Below are 22,887 nucleotides of genomic sequence, written 5' to 3'. Positions count from 1 at the left end.
TTGATTTTAAAAATAGAGTTGGATAAAAGAGTGGCAATGACACTATAAGTTCAGTCCTCTTCTCTCATGGAACAAATTCTCAGTGTTGCTCCTTTGTGGGAATTTTTAAAGAATGGACAAACCTCTCCTGAGAATGAACAATCATTAAATGTGAACAACTCTGAGCAGTCAGTTACATTGAAAAAAGTTACTTCCCCCTTATCCTCATAATTAAGGTAAACTCCTATTTTCTGGGGCTTTTTCTGCACCTTGACCTGGGTCCAGGGATCAGTTTTTGCCCAATAATCTCGCCCACTAAAACCCAAAGCCCAGAATCCCTCTTTAGGACTCAGTGAAAGTTTCCCTTGTTTCTGTATTGATTTCTTGATTACCCCCAGGTCCCAGTCACTGCACTTTCTAACATCCACCTCCCAGTAGTGCTTCCCAGAGGAGAATCCCTCAGAGCCCAGCACACAGACAGTCGAATCGAACCTCTCAGGAGCTGATTTAATTTTCTGAGGTTGGGCTTCATGTGTCAAACTCTTATTCTCAACAATGGAGAGGTTGGGATGGGCTGTATCTGCATCCAGAAAGATGACATCTGCAAAGAGAGATTGGGATTTAAAAAATTGCTTGATGCTGGTATGAACTGGAAAAGGGGAGGAGATATGACTCGTGGACCACTGCCTGCTGAGGTTTACCCAGGCAAAACTCCTATTGCCATTTGGTTTTGTTCCAGTCTGACAATTTGGTTACACTGAAATATTTCAGAGATGTTACGTGTGATTGAACATAACACAGCAATGGGAGGGATACTGAAATGTTTATCTTATTGATACTCAAATATATTCTTCCAGATTGTGATACAAGCTACACTGGTCAAAGGAACTGAATGAAAAAAGTCTTGAGATGAAATAAAGAAAGCCTCAGATTTCATCACCATGGTAACAATACTTTCTCAGCTATTTTTAAGTATGAATAGGGTTTCTGATTACCAGGAGAGATGTGTATTCTGTTACCTGCATAGCGGTGAGTCTTTCTCCATTCTGAAATCAAATTGAGAAACAGCAAACATTGAATTCCAAGAGGCATCTACTATGGACTTTCATCCTTCTAGAGGCAGAAATGCCCCATGCTGAGGACAATGAGGTTGACAGATAGAATACATGGTGAAGTATTGTGCAAAAAACTGAAAGTAAAGCCCAGGAGTAGAACACACACAGTGGTTACTGTACTTCTTTAAGACCTATTTGTAGCTTTTACTGAGTTCCAGGTCTGTTCTATTCTCTCACATCAGTCAGAGACATCAGATCATGACAAAATGATCAGGGCTGTCCTGTGGGGAGTATGAGGCCTGGGAAACCCCAGCAGTGCCTCAGGAACAAAGCCTGGGGCAATCCCCCTGCTGCAGGTCCCACCTCTGTTCCACCCCTTCCCCACACTCAACCCCCACTCCACTCCCTTGCCCCTTTCCCTGAGCAACATGGCCTGTGGCATTACATGAACCTGGTGCAGCGGCAGCAGGGGTGCCCCCACACTCACCAAGCAGACATCAGGAGCTGGAGTGGTGGACAGTCTGCTCTGATTCACCCCACCACAGCCCCCTATCTGGGCCTGCTGTGCCCCACTTTTCTGTGGTGGCTCGAAACAGAGAGCCCTGGGGCTGCAGCTTTCTGCTTCCCACCACCACAGAGAAGACATTGCACATTGGTCTGGGAGGAAGGCACTGTGGGGAGGAGCAGGCTGCTGAGCTGCTCCAGCTCTTGACACCCAATGGATGACACCCAGTGCTCTTGACACCCAGTGCCAGGGGATGGGATGATTGGGGAATCCATTGTAGGAGCCCCAAAAGTGCAGGGCCTTGGGCAGTCAGCCTGATTCATCCTATGCATTGGACCACTCTGGTGGTGATGTTGGAATTTTGGGTAGCTGCATTGTCTCTTCCGGGGGCTGCTGGCTTCCCTGCTATGAGACAGGTGAGAAAGGGCTACCATGGCAAGGGAAGTAGAAGGGCAAATCAGAAGAAAGGCCTGAAGCCTTCACATAACCTAGAGATGATGGTATCTTTTCCATCTCATCCACTTCTCCCCTGACCACTTAAGCATATTCCCTTCTAGGTTATTGGAGACTTCAGGTCTTTCTTCTGTAGAATCCCAAGCATTGTTACAGGCTGGGGACCAGCTGTCTAAGCAATAGTTCAACAGAAAAGGACCTGGGAATTACAGTGGATGAGAAGCTGGATATGAGTTTGTAGTGTGCCCTTGTAGCTAAGAAGGCTAATGGCATACTAGGGTGCATTAGGAGAAGCAATGCCAGCAAATCTAGGGAAGTATTAATTCCCCTGCATTTGGCCCTGGTGGGGTCACATCTGGACTACTGCATCCAATTCTGGGACCCCCATTACAGAAAGAGTGTGGATGCACTGGAGAAAGTTCAGTGGAGGGCAACCAAAATGATTAGGGGGCTGGAGCACATGAACTACAAGGAAAGGCTGAGGAATTTTGGCTTGTTTGGTCTATGGAAGAGAAGAATGGGGGGGGGGGGGCAGGGTTGGTGGAAGCCTTCATATACCCGCCAGGAGTTTCCAAAAAGAATGAAGAGATGCTTTTCTCAGTGGTGATGGATGGCAGAAGTACTGGGATGGGTTCCCTAGGGAAGTGGTGGAATCTCCATCCCTAGAAGTTTTTACACCTGGGCTTGACAAAGTCCTGGATGGGATGATTTGTTTGGGATTGGCCCTGCTCAGGGGCGGCCTGTGATGATGTCATGGCCATTGACGGCTGTGCAGGTGGGGGTGTGAATTGCACGGCCCACCTGAGGCGCCAGCTGCCGCAGCTGGCCTCAGGCCACGCCTGGCCCTGCTTTAAGCAGGTGTTGGACTCAATGATTGAGTTCTCTTCCAGCCCTAATCTTCTATGACTAGCCAATTAGCCCGTCATAAAATGGGATTTTCAAGTCTTTTCTCCACATCAGTCTTCTCTCCTGAGCCTCTGGTCTCTTGCTCCATGTCTCTCTCTCTCTCTCTCTCTCCCCCCTCCTTCTACTGTCTCCCCCCCAGCTCTCCTCCACCTCCTGCCTCTCTCTGTCTCCTCCTCCCGCTCCTGCCTCTCACTCTCTCTTTCTATTCTCCTCCTCCTCCTGCCTTTCACTCGGGGGACCATGGAGCCCAAACGGCCATCTGGGCTCTGCACTCCCCGTGCTGCATGGGGAGCGTGGAGCCCAAACAGTCGCTTGCACCACTTGCCCTCATGTGGTGGTGCGGCTGAGTGGTGCAGAAGTCAGCCGAGTGCCGCTGCGGGAGGTGGGGCCTGGAGCTGCTGTCACACCGCATGTAACTGCCCTGCCTCCCTTCACCTCCTGACGTAGTGCTCGGCTGAATTCTGCGCTGCTCAGCTGAGCCACCGCGGGGGAGCCCAAATGGCCACTTGTTCCACTTGCTCCCCCATGACGGCCCGGCTGAGCAGCGCAGAAGTCAGCCGATGGGTGGCGAAGGGGGAGGGCATGAAGGGGGAAGGGGCGGTGACATACACGGCCAGGCGGGAGGCGAAGGATGTGACTCAGGCAACAGCTCCACCCAGAGGGAACAACCAGCGTTTCAGTCACAGACATTGGGTTACTATATATATGATTCTGTGATTACTGTTGGCCTTTATTTTTCCTGGTTCATGGGATTTCCCCTAAATCTATAGGTTTTCAGATGTTTCTATGGTTTAATTCAATTCTGACTGGCAACCTACCACTCTCCTTTGCATTGCAGCCATTCAGTGCTCTTCCACAAGCTGAGAGACAGACTGTTATCTCAGCAAATGAAATAAATCTCTCTTACTCTCTTTAGCTCCCTGTACAAAAAAGGAGAGCTCCTGAAATCCTTCCATCTTAGTTCTGGCTTGGAAAGTGGCATTCCATGTTAGTTCTGCTTCTCCTCTCCTCTCTCCATCACCACCAACCCCTAGGAAAATAGTGGCCACACAGGCTTGGTCAGGATGAAATGGGTTAGAGAGTTTCTTATGTCAATGGTTCCCAACATGTGGTCCATGATGGTACTATCGGGGGTCCACGGAAAGTTTAAAATAGAAATTAAAATAGATGTACAGTATATAAAAACATGTATGAATTTGAATGAATAAATATTCATACATTGTGTAATTATAAATATATATTAAATATTTTGGTAAGTGGTCAAGGGCCGCACTTTTCTATGTGATATGTGTGTAAGGTTTGGGACAGAGTTTGGGTGCAGAATAGAGCTCAGGGTAGGGGGTTGGGATGCCTACCCCTGAGTTAACATCATGTCTTCCCCAGACCTCAAAGGAGGATAGAGAAAAGACAATTAAACAGATGTACCAAAACTTTCAGTAGAAGGGAAAGGGAACAAGGCGTGATGCTTTTCAAATGCTTTAAGTGTTTTTCCTTCTGTTCTTTATCTTTAATAAAAGGTTTTCAATGAGCATGTCTACACTGATGAGCTAAAGCTGAATTATGCTATACAATTTCAGCTATGGCAATTGCGTAGCTTAAGTTGAAATAGCTTAATTTGGTGTTTGGCACTGTCTCCACAGCAGGAAGCCAGAGGAAGAACACTCTCCCTTCAACTTCCCTTACTACTTGTGAAATGAAGGTTACAGGAATCCCAATAAGAAGTCCTCCAGCTTGACATTATGTCGAAATTACAGCTTTCAGTGTAGATATGCTCTTTGTTATTTTGACATAACGTTATACTGTGTAGATATGACCAATGATGGCTTTGCCAAGATACTAAGCAAGATTTGTACACCAAACTTCACACCCTTTTCACAAATTAATGATGTATTGTGACTGTCTTTTGTTGATTTCAGATGAATTAATTATGGAAAGTGTGGAGGCAGGAAAAGGGAATAAGGGAATTTGTGTGCAACCATCTTGGTCTTGTTAACAAGACAGCAAGAGTCAGGCTAAGTCTGTGGCCTGACAACATGAGATCTGTAATTAGATGCTTCCTTTGCCTCTCGCCTCCATACGGAGATAAGGATAGAATGCTGACTCTGGTAGGGACCTTGAGATAAGGAGCATCTGGGTGGAACTAAATAACTGTTAGCCATTGGTGTTTGTAATGGGAAGGAGACTAATTGTTATTGTTATTATATCTAAGACAGTATATAAACTGCTTCAGAATTGCTTGTATTTGAAGATCTGCTGCGGAAGGGGAGGGGGCTCCCCCCCCCCATCCGAACCAGTTTTTCCCTTGCTGCAGCTCATAATAAAACTGCCTCTGGCTACTTGTTGCTTACAAACTCAGAGTGAGGACAATGTTTTCTTCCACAAAAGAAAACGAGTGATAGGCCACTGCTAAACTATTGCCTATTTTTAAGGGTTAAGTGGGATTGAAGTGACAGAGCCCATTGCACAAAAAATACTGTCACCCAGTGGGAGCATATATAGTTCTATAGCATTGATCTGTGTATCCTAGCGAATTTTATCAAAATAATATTCTAGCAGCCCTTCAGCTCCCATGTGTTTAACCATGAGAGTTCATCTCTATCTCTCTTTTTCAGCATGAAACGTAATTGACTTTTACTTTAGAAGAATCAATGCACACTTACTTAGTTCTACTTCTTGTTTATCTGCAAAGAAAAAAAATATGATTGTCTTCATTTACACACATTGTGAATTTCAGTTGCATTAGCAAGCAGAGATTATTCCTCTCCTCAAAAGTTTATAATCTGAGACCCCTTGCAAACTCTACTGTGAAAGATTTGCAATCAGATTCATCTCACTACTGTAAAACCAACCACAAAAACTGACACTGGATTAGAGGAAATCCTGAGCATTATTGTAGCTTTAAGGATGCAGCACATGCCTGTAATTCAAACACATTCCATGAGATGAAATAAAAGACTATTAGGAAAATAGTTTTGTTCCCAAACTTCTAACAGTGAACCCTTCATAACTCTTTATACATAATTAGTGAGTTTCATCAGTTAAATAGAATTATATTCCGGAGGAACGAATTGGAAGTTACTTTTTTTCACATTGATTATTGTCTCTTATAGCAGCTATGTATGTATGTACCTATGTGTATGTGCAAATATTATGCATCAAAAACTCCTGAAGAACTACTAATCTGAAGCACACCAAATATTCCACTGTCACATGCTGCCAATTTCTGGCCCAGTGTCCAGTGCCAACCAGACCCATTTTATAGCCATGACAAACTTCTGACATGCCTTCTCTTAGCATTAGACACGCTTCAGACATCTTGTCTTCCCATGGAAGCTGAACTTACAAACCATCACTCCCATTTGCAAGTTAATTTTTGTCTACCAACTTACAATCATCAATCTTCTTGCATTCATAGTTCTTGTTTCCAAGAATATCTCCATCAAATATTACCCAACAAGACAACCTTCAAGCTATAGAATCGATAGTGTTTCACCCTGCACTTCTGGTTCTGTCTCCATAGCATAACATAATATTCAGAACCAAGATAAAGTCAGGTATATAACAAAAATAGATTTTAAGTACAGGAATAGTAAATTACTAGAATCAAAGAAAATGGTACCTCGCTATCACTTCAAATGATATATTCCAAGTCTAAAAAGAAGCATTGTGATCATTTAGTTTGAGCTCCTGTGTGATATGACCAAATAACTTAGTCAAAGTATTCAGAGGGGTAGCTGAGGATATGTCTACACTAGCTCATTAGTTCAAGCTAGGTAGGCAAATGAGGGCAACCAGAGTTGCAAATGAAGCCCGGGATTTAAATATCCCAGGCTTCATTTGCATGTTCCCAGGTGCCGCCATTTTTAAATCCCCTTAGTCCAAACTAACTGCCCACAGCTAGACGCGGTAGTTAAACGTTAATTCAAACTAACTCCTTAGTTCGAATTAACTGTTACTCCTTGTGGCATGAACCCCCAGTGGGAAGGACCAGGGTGACTCTCAGGGCTCTTCGGGGTGGACGCTCTCCAGCAGCGACTCCTGGATCCTGACAGCCCCCCGATAGACCCCCCAGATGACAGCCTGCAGCAAGTGCAGCTGGGCTGATGGCAACGATCCCACGAGATGCACCGGTGTGCCCAGAGGCAGCTCTGGCTCCATGTGGCGGAGTGCTGTGGTGTCCCGAGTGCGGGCACTCATGGCACTCCAAGACAGGATTGCTTTGCTGTCCTTCACTGAGGTAGACAAGGAAACGGGGACCCCTGAGAACTGTCTCTCCAGGGTAGGGGTAGGGCCCCTTTAAGCACAGAGCTCAGTTAGCCTCAGGCAGCAGCCCCACACAGTAAGCCCCACACACCTGATGCCCTGCCAGCACTGGTTCCGGCCAGCCTTAGCTTCGGTTCAGGGTCCACTCAGTGTGGATGCGCTATTTCAAAATAGCAACATGCTATTTAGAAATAAATTTTGTGTATCGATGCATTATTTTGAATCTTAATTTGAATTAAGTATTTCGAATTAAGTTAATTCGAAATAGTGCTGTAATGTAGACATATCCTTAATGAGTGTCCATGGAGGTTAAAGTGCTCCCAACAGGTATTTGTGTGTTGCCTTTTCAGATATCTGATTTGTGTCCATTAATTCTTTCCTGTAGGGACTGTCCAATCTGTCCAATATATATTGCAGTAGGGCATTGCTGGCATTTGATGGCATAGATCACATTACTGGATGTGCAGTTAAATGAGCCTCTGCGGTGGTGGCTGATGTGGTTGGTTCCATTGATGAAATTGCTAGTATAGATGTGTGAGCAGAGTTAGCACCAAGGTTGATTGCAGAGGTTGATTCCCTGGATGCTTATGATGTACCTGTGTAGTGTGGTTATCAGAAAGGATTTGTTTCAGGTTGGGGGGTTGTCTGTAAGCAAGAATAGATCTTTCCCCCCAAGGCCTCTGAGAGTGAGGAGTCATTTTCCACAATCAGTTGTAGATCGTGGATAATGCGTTGGAGGGGTTTAAGCTTTGGACTGTAGGTAATGACAAGTAGAATTCTTCTGTTTTCTTTTTTGGGTCTGTTTTGAAGCAGTTCATGTCTAGGTACTTTTTTGGCTCTGTCAATCTGTTTTTTTCACTTCTCCAGGTGGGTATTTCAGTTTTAGGAATGCTCTATATAGATCTTGTTTGTCTCTGTCTGTGGGATCAGGTTGTATCTTAGGGCTTGGCTGTATACAATAGACTGAGAAATGTATCTGGGATGGAAGTTGGAGGCATGAAGATAAGTGTACCAATCAGTAAGTTTCCAGTATAGGGTGGTAGAAATTTGTCCATCATTTAATTGTGTAGTTAAATGCACAATTTGCAAGGAAGTAGATTTCATTTGCAAGGAAGTAGATTTCTTGTGCGGACTGATGCAGGCTGAGGTTGATAGTGGGGTGGAAGTTGTTGAAATCCCTGTGAAATTATTCAAGGGTCTCTTTCCTGTGGGTCCATATGATGAAGATTTCATCAATGTAGTGTAAGTAAAATAAGAGTGTTAGGGGGTGAGAACTGAGGAAATGTTGTTCAAAGTCAGCCATAAAGATGTTGGCATATCGTGGTGCTATGTAGATTTCATTTGCCCATGGCTGTGCCACTGACTTGAAGATACAAATTGACTCCGAACTGGAAATAGTTGTGTGTGAGGACAAAGTCAGAGAACTCTGTAATCAGGTGTGCAGTGCTGTCATTGGGGATGATGTTTCTGATGTCCTATAATCTGTCTTCATGTGGATGTTGGTGTAAAGGGCTTCTATTTCCATAATAGCGTGGATGGTATTTTCAGGTAGATTACTGATGTTAGACCCTATGCTACCAGCACACCTAGCTACCTCCATAACACCACTGATTTCCTGAGGAAACTACAAAACATCAATAATCTACCTGAAAAAACCATCCTGGCCACTATGGACATGGAAGTCCTGGTGGGGTCTTTGTATCATCCATGGTGCCATGGGCTGTGGGGCTACAATGGCCTCGTCCAGAGAGGAGGAAGATGAGACTAAACTCCCAGCCTTCTTCCAGGATGGTGTATGGTCTTCTGAAATCCAGCTGAGGCATGAGTAACCTCTTACCCCTGCTACCAAGACTGATGTGGTGCAGCTAAAAAAGGCTCTCCTGTCCTTGCAGGAGGAATAATAGGTAGTTCGAATTAGGGCTTTAATTTGAACTACCGGGTCCCTGCCACGTGTAGCCGTGGGCAGTTAGTCCGGACTAGTGGCATTTAAAAATGGCGGCCAGACAGGAAGATGAAAATAAAGCCCGGGATATTTAAATCCCGGGCTTCATTTGCAACTTTGAATGCTTACATTAGCCTCCCTAGTTCAAACTAGGGGGCTAATGTAGACATACCCTAAGGTGCTACAGGACTCCTTGTTGCTTTTGCAGATCCAGACTAACACGGCTACCCCACTGATACTTAACTAACTGTTAACTACCTATTCGCAATCGAATAAATGGAATGACTAATGCTACAGCTAAAGCTGGAGCAGAGTGTTCCAAGTGTAGACATTCTTCTACTCCATCAGTGATGATAATCTTTCAGCTGGGTGTATGCATGTGCTCCCCAATCTAACATGTCAACCTGCCATTCTTCAGCATTCCTCAGAAACCATGTTTCACTGCCATACGCAGAGTTGATATAACCATGGCTCTGTATCTTCATATCTTTATAGCAAGCCTAAGGCAATTTCCCTATAAAGAGCCCAAAACACAGCAACAGCTGCTGATACATGTCTACATGTTTTGAATATCATCCCATGATGCCTGATGATTCCCAAGTTTTGGAACTCCATTTGCTGGACATCACTTATATTTGAGTTGGGTACTAACCCATGGTCTGATCTGGGTTTTGCCCTGCTGTGTAGATGCACCCACAGAGAATTTAAAGGGACCCCACTCTGTTACTATATACAATAATATAGGTATATCAATGTAATATGACCCTGCCAACCCAAATGGTTAAACAATTACAAATGATCCCCCCAATAATCCTCAAAGTATTAAACAGAAACATTTTGGTCCTGTTTTCTGGTTTCTCAACTCCACCCACATGACCCATGTGTAGCTGAATGCTGCTAATTCTCATATATTTATGATGAGTAAGATGATTCTGTACCCTGCTACAGGAGAGCTTGCCTGAATACCCAGCTGAGATCAGATGTCACACATTGATGGAAAGTGCTCATTGGGGTACAGCATCCAGCTTCTCCTCAAAATTAAAATAATTAATTCTGTGTTCCCTCCCACTATTCATTTTATGCTTCACAACTTCAAAATTCTCCCACCCCTCATTAATTCTACCCACTCATCATACATCATTTCTGTGCAGCCCAGCTCCACTTTTTCCCATTTTCCTAGACCAGCTCTGCTCCTCCTGCAGCTGTGGGTGTTCTACATATACCCAAGCATCAAGCTCCTTGAGCTTTTGGTCATAAGGAACAGATTAAGGGGGTTTATCAAAAGTTGTTGTTCCTGGCCTGCTGCCAGCATCTCATACAGACAACCTAGCTTGCACAGGGTGCACTTGACATACTACTAGAAATTAAATATGGGGTCAATTCCAGGGTGCTACTCTGTGTTAGGGGGCCAGAGCATATGACCTATGAGGAGAGGCCTATGAGGGAGTTGGGTCTGTTTATTCTGCAGAAGCGAAGAGTGAGGGGGGATTTGATAGCAGCCTTCAACTTCCTGAAGGGAAGTTCCAAAGAAGATCGAGAAAAGATGTTCTCAGTAGTGACAGATGGCAGAACAACAAGCAATGGTCTCAAGTTACAGTGGGGGAGGTCTAGATTGGATATTAGGAAAAACTATTTCACTAGGAGGGTGGTGAAGCACTGGGATGGGTTCCCTAGGGTAGTAGTGGAGTCTCCATTCCTAGAGGTGTTTAAGTCTCAGCTTGACAACCTGGCTGGGTTGATTTAGTTGGAACTGGTCCTGCCTAGAGCAGGGGGCTGGACTTGATGACCTTCTGAGGTCTCTTCCAGTTCTGTGGTTCTATGATTCTATGATTCTACAAAATTCAAAATGAGATAATTGTTTCCCAGAATGAGAAATCAGTGAGGACTTACTTATTTGTTCTGCCAATTCATCTGAAAAAGAAAAAAAATGTTTTAATGGGAATGAATTTTAGTGTCTAAATTGAGATAATGGCTTATCTCGCAGAGTGAGAAATCATTCAGCCTGACCCACTGCTGATCAAGTTCCCCCATCCTTCCCCGGAATTAACTTCCTGTCCCTGCCCACAGCCTCTGTCTAGAAACAGAGCCACCGAAATGAGGCAACATTTGAAATTCCACTCTGTACATTTATTCTCCTGAGGGTTCGAGTTGAGACCCATGGAGTAGGAATAATCTCTGATCCACAGAAAATGTGCTCCATGTGCAGGGGTCATGTGAGCCTTCCCCTCACAGCCTCACCAATGGGCTCTCGCCTGGCCTGCAGAGACAGGTGTCCTATCAATCACCTAGTGAACTCCTGCCCCTGCCCATTTCTCATCCACAGCTCTGCTTCTTCGACCACCATCAGCAGAGCCGACTCTCCACCCCTTTCCCTAATACAGGATCTTGTCTCTGACTGATATATTAGTATGATGCATGCATGGGAAAGGGAATGTTCCTTAGTGCTGTGCTCACTCTATGCAGGATGCAGACTATTGAGTAGCATACAGAGGGCTGCTGCATGAGCCCCCCTATATTGAACTTGCACTGTGATGCAACACAGCCCTGTGTTCACACCTAGCACACTATTATAATAAGGATAAAGTCAGGTCTTGTAGGGCATTATTAAAAAACAGTCATGGTTTGGGCAATATTGCCCTGATCAACTATTACTATTACTGGCAACATTTTATGTACGGTTATAAAATTCCCCTGAGTGATGTTAATAATACTCGTTCCACACCCCACAACTCTGCCCCAGCAGAAGTCAACAAACAGGAAATAGGTGCTCGCCGTACTATTCATTGAGGCACTAAATGGAGTAAACAATCAGGAAGGGTGAAAACAAAGCTCAAACAGTTAGTGCCTTGTTTTCCTGAACCTTTGTAGGCATCCAGTGATTGCAGCTCTCATTGGCTACACTACTTTCTGCTGCTCCCATTGGACATGAATGGCAATCTGCAGCCAATGGGAGCTGTGATCACCCAATACCTGCAGAGGCAGAGGTAAACACAGAAGTGGAAACCCACCACGCACTAATCTTGGTGGGCTGCTGTTTACTGCCATCCCTGCTTTAGCTAGATGTCTGACTCACCATCTGCTGAGTTACTGAAGCAGCCAGAATATGACAGCAAGGAAGAAGAACGAAGAGCTCAAGGCTTCCCTTGCTCCTTTCTCCCCCTGCATGAACCTGCTGACTTGATCCAGCAGCTCCCTGTCTCCCTCCATCTTGGAAAATTAACTGCCCCTCACAAGCACCTCTCCTCTTCTGTCCAAGGCCTCTCTCTGCTCCTCTAGGTCAAGCAGAAGAAGAGGGAGCCTAGTGCTGTTGTATGAGCATTTCCCCCTCCTCCTATGCAGAGCAGGGCACAAAGGCTGGCCAGAGTACAATAGGGTACGCAGTGTACAGTCCTGTACAGCTGTGAGCTCTGACCCAAAGTCCTGCACTCAGTGGTGAATCCAACTCCAGACTCTGGGATGGTGCAGAGGTGAAGGAGGGCACTGTTTGGTCCCAAGAACCTAAATAAGGAATATAGAGGAAAACTTACCCTTCTCCTTCTTTAGTTGCTCTGCCAAATAAAAACAGTTATGTCAATGGGTGCACAGGTTTCAGACTGGACATAGATCTATCATTTCTATTGGTGATTACTGCAAGCAGTTAAGCTCAGTGACAGCATGTAACCTGCTTTTCACCATCACCTACATGGAAGGGATGGTGGCCTGAGCATAGAGCTGTTAACCCAGGTGCATGCCCAGGCAGGAAACTCCTGCATTTCCTAATGCAGTAGAACTGGAAAGACATGAAGTCAGCAGAAATGAGCCTGAGCCACAGTGTTCAGCTCAGATTCTGAAAGTTTCTCTGTTAAAGAGAAAGGGTGACCTGCAGTTAGATTCGGGCCCATGACTTGGAAACAGCATCAATGTGTTAATCAATGTGTTGGGTTTGCACTATGAAAACTTTAAAATCATTTAGGTTTTGAGCAATCTCAGAAATGATCCCTTTCCCAGGGTGACGTGTGCTGCAGCAACTGCAAAGTTAAAATGCTGAGCTAAATGCCTGGATTTATTCAGAAAGGTCTTAGAGACTGGTGATTTTCAGAGAAGGACCATCGTCTTCAGCAGTAGCTTCCCTATACGCTCAGAATTGTTGAAATTAAAGACATGCTGAAACTTCATCTTTTATCTCAGGCATTTGTCTGGGACAGTAGGTAGGATGGAGTGGGAGGTGGGGTGAACTTGGAGGAGTGCAGATTAGGGAAGTTATTTGGGATGATTCCTTATGTTTGATGTTTTTCCCTGCTGTGTGCTTCACCAAATATTGTACAACCCACAAAGTTCTGCATGGGTTCATTTACAGGAATAGTGACTCATATACTTGTCATTATTCACATATTGTTCTGTGTCCTCTGTTAACATTCCAGATGACAATGTTGTTGGTATATGATTACTGCCACATACATTAGCGGAAAACGACACTTCCTGAAGAGAAAGGACTCAGGAAAGCAGCAACAAAGCAATACTCACACTATATAGTCTGGACTATTTAGACCATAAAATGGATGTCAGCATCCAATATCTTCTTGCTGAAATGTTAGGTCATTTTGTACAAGTGTCTACTTGCTCACTTGTTGCTCCAAACCCACAAACCCTTCCTTGAATGTGGAATCCCATCCAGTGAAGCTCCAGTTAGCAATAAGCATACTACACACATATTTGCATGGTCAATCACTAGGGGATGTCTACACTATAAAGTTAATTGAACTAACAGCCGTTAGTTCGAATTAACTTTGATAGGCGCTACACGGGCAAACCGCTAGTTCGAACTTAATTTGAACTAGCGGAGCGCTTAATTCGAACTAGGTAAACCTCATTCTACGAGGACTAACGCCTAGTTTGAATTAAGTAGTTCGAATTAAGGGCTGTGTAGCCACTTAATTCGAACTAGTGGGAGGCTAGTCCTCCCCAGCTTTCCCTGGTGGCCACTCTGGCCAACACCAGGGAAACTCATCTGCCCCCTCCTGGCCTCAGAGCCCTTAAAGGGGCACAGTCTGGCTACGGTGCCCGTGCCAGGTGCAAGCCTGCCAGCACCCAGCCAGCAGACCCTGCACCTGGCACGGCACGAGCCAGCCACCCGCTGCCACCCAGCCCTCCGCCTCTTCCCGGGACCAGGCTGGTGGCTCCTGGGAGCCTGCCCGGGGTGGCAAGAGGTGGGCGCCCACCTGCTCTAGTGCGGAGATCATGGACCTCGTCCACGACCTCCGCACTAGGCACAGGAAAGTGGCCATCTAGGGCAGGAGAGCTGCCAGCCTGGCCTCCCAGGAGCAGGTTTGCATGAAAATCAAGGTGGTCCACTGAGACCCCCAACCCTGAGCCCTAAGCTTAGAACGGCCGTATTGGGTCAGACCAAAGGTCCATCTAGCCCAGTAGCCTGTCTGCTGACAGTGGCCAACACCAGCTACCCCGGAGGGGATGGACCGAAGACAATGACCAAGCCATTTGTCTCGTGCCATCCACCTCCAGCCTTCCACAAACAGAGGCCAGGGACACCATTTCTACCCCCTGGTTAATACTACTCCATGGACCCAGCCTCCATAAATTTATCTAACTTCTCTTTAAACTCTGTTCTAGTTGTAGCCTTCACAGCCTCCTGCAGCAAGGAGTTCCACAGGTTAACTATTTGCTTTGTGGAGAAGAACTTTCTGTTATTAGTTTGAAGCTTGCTACCAATTCATTTCATTTGGTGTCCTCTAGTCCTTCTATTATGGGAACTAATGAAGAACTTTTCTTTATGCACCCTCTCCATACCACTCATGATTTTATAGACCTCTATCATATCCCCCCTCAGTCTCCTCTTTTCTAAGCTGAAAAGTCCCAGTCCTTTAGCCTCTCTTCATATGGGACCTGTTCCAAACCCCTGATCATTTTAGTTACCCTTTTCTGATCCTTTTCCAAGGCCAAAACATCTTTTCTGGGGTAAGGAGACACATCTGTACACAGTACTGAAGATATGGCGTACCATAGTTTGATACTTCCCCTCCTCCTTCTTCCCCTGGCTTCCCCCTTCCAGCTTCCTCCTCCCAGGTTTCCCCTTCCCCTCTCCCACCTCCTTTTCCCAGTCTCCCCAGAGGTTAATCCCCCCTCCCCAGTTTTGTTAAATAGAGTTTCTATTTTTGAACACACGTGTCCTTTATTTTGTGGAACGAGGTGTACAGATAGATCGGAATGGCTACGTAGTTCGAACTATCTAGCCCGTGCCACGTGTAGCCGCGCGGCACGGGGTTCGCACTAGCCGGCTTTTAAAAATGGCGGAGCCGGCTTTATGCTAATGAAGCCCAGGAAATTCAAATCCCGGGCTTCATTAGCAAGTTCGGTATGCATACATTACCCCGCTAGTTCGAACTAGTGGGGTAGTGTAGACATACCCTCCCTGATTAGCAAGGGAAGAGGAAGAAAAGCAAGGAGTGCCTCTCCCCAACTAAGCCCTCCCAATATGGTGCCCTTGCAGGGTAGGTAAAATTCAGCCTGTGAGCTTTATCCACCTTCTAAGGGTTTTCCTCTGTCCTGCCATAACCTGCCACACCTCCTCTGGCAGAGACCCATGGAAAAGGTTCCACTGCCCAGCAGGGCTCTCAGGCAGCCTTCCTGCTAGATACAGGTTCAGCCAAACCTCTTCCAGAAGCACCATGGAAGAAATCAATTGTCATGCCCCTTGGAGGTGGGGGGTGGGGGGACAGGTATTTACACACTGACATGCCCCCCAACACACCATCCTCACAGCACTCCTTGGGCAGAAACTAACCAGTGCAAGCCTGTGAGGTGGTGCTTGCAGATGAGGGCAGTGTGTGTAGACCTGGCCTCCTCACCCAATATGGAGCTATTTCTACGTTTGCTCCAGCAACTGCCAACTTTGAATGGCATGAAGGCCATCTTGGCATGCAGGAAGCCTGCCTGCCTGATTGCTCCGCAGCTCCTCAGCTCAGCTCAGCTCAGAATCCCTCCTCGACCAAACTCCCATCCAGACCCTGCACACCCCCCTGCTCCTCAATCACTGCCCAGAGGCCCCGTCTGCAACGCAACACCAACTCAGACTCTGTACGCCCTCCATTCATATAATAGAAAAGTGCAGCCCATGACCACTCACCAAATTGTTCGACTACCCCCTCCCTACAAATAATTATTACCCACCACTAGTATCAACACATATATGAACACAGTCATTTGTGGTGGAGGTCTGGGATCTGAGGTGAACATTTTCTACTTGAACCGGACTGCACCTACGGATCCCACTTTCTATGGACCACTGTGAGATGGTCCATAGAAAGATGGCACTGAAGAGAATGAGGGCACTGTTTGGTCCCCAGAAGGTAACTAAGGAATATAAAGGAAAACTTACCCTTATCCTTTCCTTGCTCTGCCAAACAAAAACAGTTATTGTCAGTGGGTGCACAGGTTTCAGATTGGACACAGACCTGTCATTTCTACCGTGGATTCCTGCGAGCTGTTAAACTCTGTGGCTATGTCTCCCTGGCAAGCTTCTTGCACAAGAACTATTTTCCGCAAGAGTTGCTGCACAAAAATTCTTGCACAAGAGCGTGTCAACACTGCCATGTGCTTTTGTGCAAGAGATGTGCTTTTATGCAAAAGCATCCATGATAGTGTGGACGGTCTCTTGTGCAATAAAGCTCTGATGGCCATTTTAGCTATAGGGGTTTCTTGCACAAGAAACCCCTGTTGCCCATCCACACTGAGCTCTTGAGCAAGAGGGCTTATTCCTCGTGGGGAGAGGAATAACTCTTGCACAAGAAGCCCTCTGTTCCAACGCCTTACTGTAAATTTACTTGCCCAAGAACGCGTGTGCAGTGCAGACGCTTCACAAGCTTTTGCACAAAAACAGCCGTTCTCGTGCAAAAACCCTGCAGTGTAGATGTAGCCTGTCTGCATGTAACCTGCTTTTCATCATCACATACATAGACGGGATGGTGGCCTGAGTTTGGAGTCCATGCACCTGGCTGGACAGGAAACTCCTGCATTTCATATTGAAGTTGAACTGGAAAGACATGAAGTTAGCAGGAATGAGCCTGAGCCACAGTGTTCAGCTCAGATTCTGAAATTTTCTCTGTTAAAGAGAAAGGGTGATGTGCCATTAGTTTTGGGCCCATGGCTTGGAAACAGCATCAATGTGTAAATCAACGTGTTGGGTTTGCACTATGAAAACTTTAAAATCATTTAGGTTTTGAGCAATCTTAGAAAAGATCCCTTTCCCGGGGTGACGTGTGCTGCAGCAACTGCAAAGTTGAAATGCTGAGCTAAATGCCTGGATTTATTAAGAAAGGTCTTAGAGACTGGTGATTTTCAGAAAAGGACCCTCGGCTTCAGCAGTTGCTTCCCTTATACTCGGAACTGTTGAAATTGAAGACATGCTGAAACTTCACCTTTTATCCCAGGCATTTGTGTGGGAAAGTAGGTAGGATGGAGTGGGAGGTGGGGTGAACTTGGAGGAGTTCAGATTAGGGAAGTTATTTGGGATGATTCCTTATGTTTGATGTTTTTCCCTGCTGTGTGCTTCACCAAATATTGTACAACCCACAGAGTTCTGTATGGGTTCATTTACAGAACTGATACATGTCATTATTCATAAATTGTTCCATGTTCTCTGCTAACATTTAGGATGACAATGTTATTGGTGGATGATTCCTGCTATGTACATTAGGGAAAAAGTACATTTACTCAAAATATTGACACTATATAAGTCTTAGAGTCTGGACTATTTAGACCATGAAATTAATAATGGAGATTGTCTATCTCCTAGAGCTGGAAGGGACCTTAAAAGGACACTGAGTCCAGTCCCCTGCCTTCACAGCAGAACCAAGTACCATCCCTGATGAATTTTTGCCCCAAATCCCTAAATGGCTTCTGGGAGGATTGAACTCACAACCCTGGGTTTAGCAGGCCAATGCTCAAACCACTGAGTTATCCCTCCCCCAATTGCTTCTTTATGAATTGTTGGGTTGTTTTGTACAAGTGTCTACTTGCTCACTTATTGCTCCAAAGCCACAAACCCTTCCTTGAATGTGGAATCCCATCCAGTGGAGCACCAAATAGCAGTACGGGTGTGAGTACACACATGTTTTCATGGTGAATCACTAGGATATTTCAAAACCAAGATACAGCCAAATATTTCTGGGGGAAGATAGATATATGCAATTTTGAAAAATACAATTAATATTTCTATGTGATAATAAATCTATTTTTTACTGAAATTTCTTCAATATCCAAGTAAACTTACTTAATCTTTTCTTCAATGAGTCTAATGGAGAGAAAAAGAGAGAAAGAAAGTGAGAGGGAGAGAGAGATTCAAATATGGATATATTGATTGGTTGAAACTGTATATTGTTTAAATCTGGTTCACTATATTAATTAAACAATGTTATAAATTAGTAGGAATAAAATCACCATGAAAATATAAACACTTCTTAATTTTTGTCTTAGCAGAGAATGCAAAATGTCTAACGTTAGTCATTTCTGTTTAACATCCTACAGAGAAACTACAGGTTGCACTACACTTAACCGGGACTCTGTCATTTGGCAAATTCCATTGTCTAGCATGACTACGGATGATCCTGGAAGAGTAAACCTCAGAGCAGGAGAACCATCTGCTAGGAGCCATGTGAGTTTGGCGGCAGCAGGGCTGCAGCAGCCAGGGTGGCAGCGGTGCTGGGGCAGCCCAGGCGGAGGGGGAGTGCTATCTAGGCTGCCTGTCTGGCAGCAGAGCCAGGACCATGGCTACCCACAAGGCAAAGCCTGGCTGGATCTGTTTCAGCCCAGGCAGCAGTGGGCCTGTAATATCCTGGGAAGCGGCAGCGGGTCTGTGGTTTACCAGGCAGCAGCATTATTGGGGCTGCCTGCTGCTTGGCAGCAGATCTGGGGTTGTCGCGGTAGCAGCCCAGGAAGGGAAGGTGGCCAGGCCACAGCATCCTGACAAAAGCAGCGCGGTCATGGAACGTGTTACAAAGCAGGCAGCAGTGTCGGCACTGGGGCTAGCCAGCAGGCATCCTGGCTAGGCCAAAGGAACCCAGTGAGGGCAGGGGCAGTGGCTTGATGGGCTGGTGTCAGAGCACCTCTCATTGTCCGGCAAATTCCTTCATCCAGGACTTGTCATGACCAGGGAGGTCCAACCTGTAGCAGCATGAAAAGATGGGGTGACATGTAAGCTGCATTTCACAGCCCCACAAAGGAATGCCTTAGCCGTACCTTGAAACACCTAGAACAAGTCTGAGGGGAGTACAGAATCCACGGCTCATTCAGCCCCTGGAGTGTCTTGTGAGTCCTTGAGTAAATAACAGTCTTTGCATATGTGTAGGTCAGGGTGGCAAAGATGCCATTTTGTGAAATGCCAGAGGAGGGGAAGGATTAGGGGGAAGCTGCAGCTCTGCCTTCCAGGATGCTTTCCTTTAGTAATAGAGATGTAGTCGTGTTCGTCTGGTCTTGCTGAAACAAAAAACAGGACTATGTAGAACTTTAAAGACTAACAAGATGGTTTATTAGGTGATGAGCTTTTGTGGGCCAGACCCACTTCCTCAGATCAAATTGTGGAAGAAAATTGGCACAACCATATGTACCAAAGGGATACAATCAAAAAAAGTGAACACGTGTTTTGGCATGTGTCTTGTGGGGTGTGGGGACAGAGAAACAGGTTTTTAAATATTGCCCTCTCCCCCCATTCTTACAGCACTCATTGGGTAGAAACTGACCAATGGAAGCTGGTGGGGCAGCACTTGCAGATGCAGGCAATACGTGGAGACCTGTTTCCTCCTCAGCATACATGGAGATATTGCTTCATGTTTGCTCCTGCAGCACAGAAGCCTTCAGCTTTGAATGGCATGAAGGCCACCTTGGCATGCAGAAAGCCTGTCTTGCTGCTCCATTGCAACCCAGTCAGAATCCCCTCCTCGACCAAACTCCCATCCAGACCCTGCACACACCCCTGCTCCTCAATCACTGCCCAGAGGCCCCTCCTGCATCCAAACACCATCACAGTCTCTGTACACCCTCCATTGATATAATGGAAAGTGCAGCCTGTGACCACCCACCAAATTGATTGAATGTTCCCCCTACAAATAATTATTACCCACTGCTAGTATAGACACAGTATATGAACACACCAGTTGTGGTGCAGGGCTGGGATCTGATGTGAAAGGTGAATATTTTTCTGCTTGAACTAGACTCCACATCTGGACCCCACTTTCTATGGACCACTCAGTTGTCATCAGAAAGCAACTTTTTCTGCTACCAACAAGTGGCACCTAATGTGAATATTTAGTGTTCTCATTTAATGGCTACACATCAGAAATCATATTATGTATGTACAGCTGTGAACACCGAGCCAAAGCCCTGCACACAGTGGTGCATCCCACTCCAGTCTCTGGGATGGTGCAGAGGTGAATGAGGGCACTGTTTGGTCCCCAGAACCTTACTAAGGATATAAACAAAACTTACCCTTCTCCTCCTTTAGTTGCTCTGCCAAACAAAAACAGTTATGTCAATGGGTGCACAGGTTTCAGAATGGATATAGATCTGTGATTTCTACTGTGGATTCCTGAGAGTGGTTAAACTCAGGGTGTGTCTAGACTACAGGGTTTTGTTGACAAAAGTGGACTTTTGTCGACAAAACTATACCTGCGTCTACACTGCCACTGAGTTCTGTCAACATAACGGCGACAGAACTCAGCAGTTTTGGCGACAGCTGTAAACCTCATTCTACGAGGAATAGCGCCTTTTGTTGACAGAGTTCTGATGACAGAATGCATTATTGCATCTACACTGTCCTTTGCGTCTACACTGTCATGTCGACAAAGCGGCTTGCTTTGTCGACAGAACTGGATGTAGTCTAGATGCTCTTTATTGACAGAAGCTTTGTCGACAGTATCTGTCAACAGAACTTCTGTTGTCAAAAGCCTGTGGTCTAGACATACCTTCAGTGTCTGCATGTAACCTGCTCTTCAGCACCTAAATGGAAGGGATGGTAGCCTGAGCCATCTTGGATCAGCCACAAAAGTTCCTGCATTTCCTATTGCAATTAAACTGGAAAGACCTGCAGTTAGTAGGAATGACCCAAAACGCCAGTCTTCAACTCAGTTTCTGAAGATTTCCATAATCAAGAGAAAATTTGATTTGCCATTTTTTTCAGTCCCATTGCTTAGAAACAGCATCTGTGTATATGTCAATATGGTGGGTTTGAACTATGAAACTTTAGCCTCATTTATATTTTGAATGACCTCAGAAAACAACTCTTTCTGAGCAGGATGTCCCAGCTGCTTCAATCAGTTGAAATGCTGAGCTAAGAATTGCCTAGATTCAATAAGGAAGATCCTTTTTTTTTTAGAAAAGGACCCTCAGCATCAGCAGTTGCTTCCTTTTTCACCCCTCCAAGCTCAGAATTGTTGACATGAAAATCAAACTGAAACTTCACTTTTTCTGTCAGGCATTTGTCTGGGAAAGGTGGAGTGGTGGGATGAACTTGGAGGTAGTGCACAGTGAAGACGGAGTTATGATGATATGCTCAGGATTCCCCCCGCCCTCGCTATGTGCTTCACCAAATTCTGTATAAGCCACGCTGCTCAGGATAGGCTCATTTACAGGAATTATGTCTCTTGTCATTATCCACAAATTGTTCCATGTTCTCTGTTAACATTTCAGATGACAATGCTGTTGGTGTATAATTCCTGACATGTTATGGAAGAACCATATTTTCTAGAGGACAGATATAGGAAAGGAACTGCACTGCAATGTTTAACCAGGAATATTCACACTTATATGTTTCCTGGGAAACAGATTAGAGTCTGGACCATCTACATCAGTGGTGGGGAACCTTTTCTGGGTTGGGGGCTGCTGACCCACAGAAAAATTAGTCAGCTGGGGGACAGCAAGAGCCTGAGTTCCAGCACATGCTCTGCAATGGTAGTGGGGAGAGGGATCCCTCAGACCCAGGGCCCGGATCCAGGTGAGCTGAGGATCACTTCTTGCCCCTTGGCCTTAAGGTCCCCTCCCCTGATCTACACCGTAAAATGGCTGTCAGTCTTCAGTTTCTCCTTGCTGAATTGTTGGGAAGGTCTGTCAGAAAGTCTACTGGTCCACATATTATTGCAGGATGCTCCAAATCCACGCACCCTTCCTTGTATATGGAATCTCATACGCTGGAGCTCTAATGAGCAACAAGGGCATGACTGCATCTCTGTTTGCAGGGTCAGTCAGTGGGAGGTTTCAAAATCATGGTGTTTCTAATTATTTCTGAAGGCAGTAAAATATATGCAATTTTAACAAATACAATAAATATATCCAAGTGGAATACATTTTCTGCATTTTACTGAAATTGCTTCAATATCCATATGAACTTACTTAATCTTCCTATCAATGGTCCTATACAGAAAGCAAGAGAGAGAGAGAGATTTAAATATGTACATCTTGTTTACTAAAATGGTATATTCTTTAAATCCAGTTCACTGTTTTAATTAAACAATCTGATAAACTAGACAGACTATGTTTACTCCAAGTCCCCTGAGCCATGAAAATCTGAACACTTTTAGTTCTTGTCTTAGCAGAGAACAATAACAGAGCGAGTGCAACATGTCACCGGCAGAGCCAGGAATAGGACCTAACTCTCCTGGTTGTAGCTGCATCAATACTGCACAAAGCCCCTTCTTTTGGGTAAATAAAAACTTTCACTGTGGCTTTGAGCAGTGTGGAGCCACAATGGGCTGCCTGTCTGAGTTCTCTGCTGCGCTGCCAACTGGGATCTGCCTATGGTA

Source organism: Pelodiscus sinensis, chromosome 33, assembly GCF_049634645.1.
Source record: "Pelodiscus sinensis isolate JC-2024 chromosome 33, ASM4963464v1, whole genome shotgun sequence".
Classification (NCBI taxonomy): Eukaryota; Metazoa; Chordata; order Testudines; family Trionychidae; genus Pelodiscus; species Pelodiscus sinensis.
The sequence above is the reverse complement of the archived record's forward strand: the minus strand, read 5'-3'. Positions refer to the sequence as shown.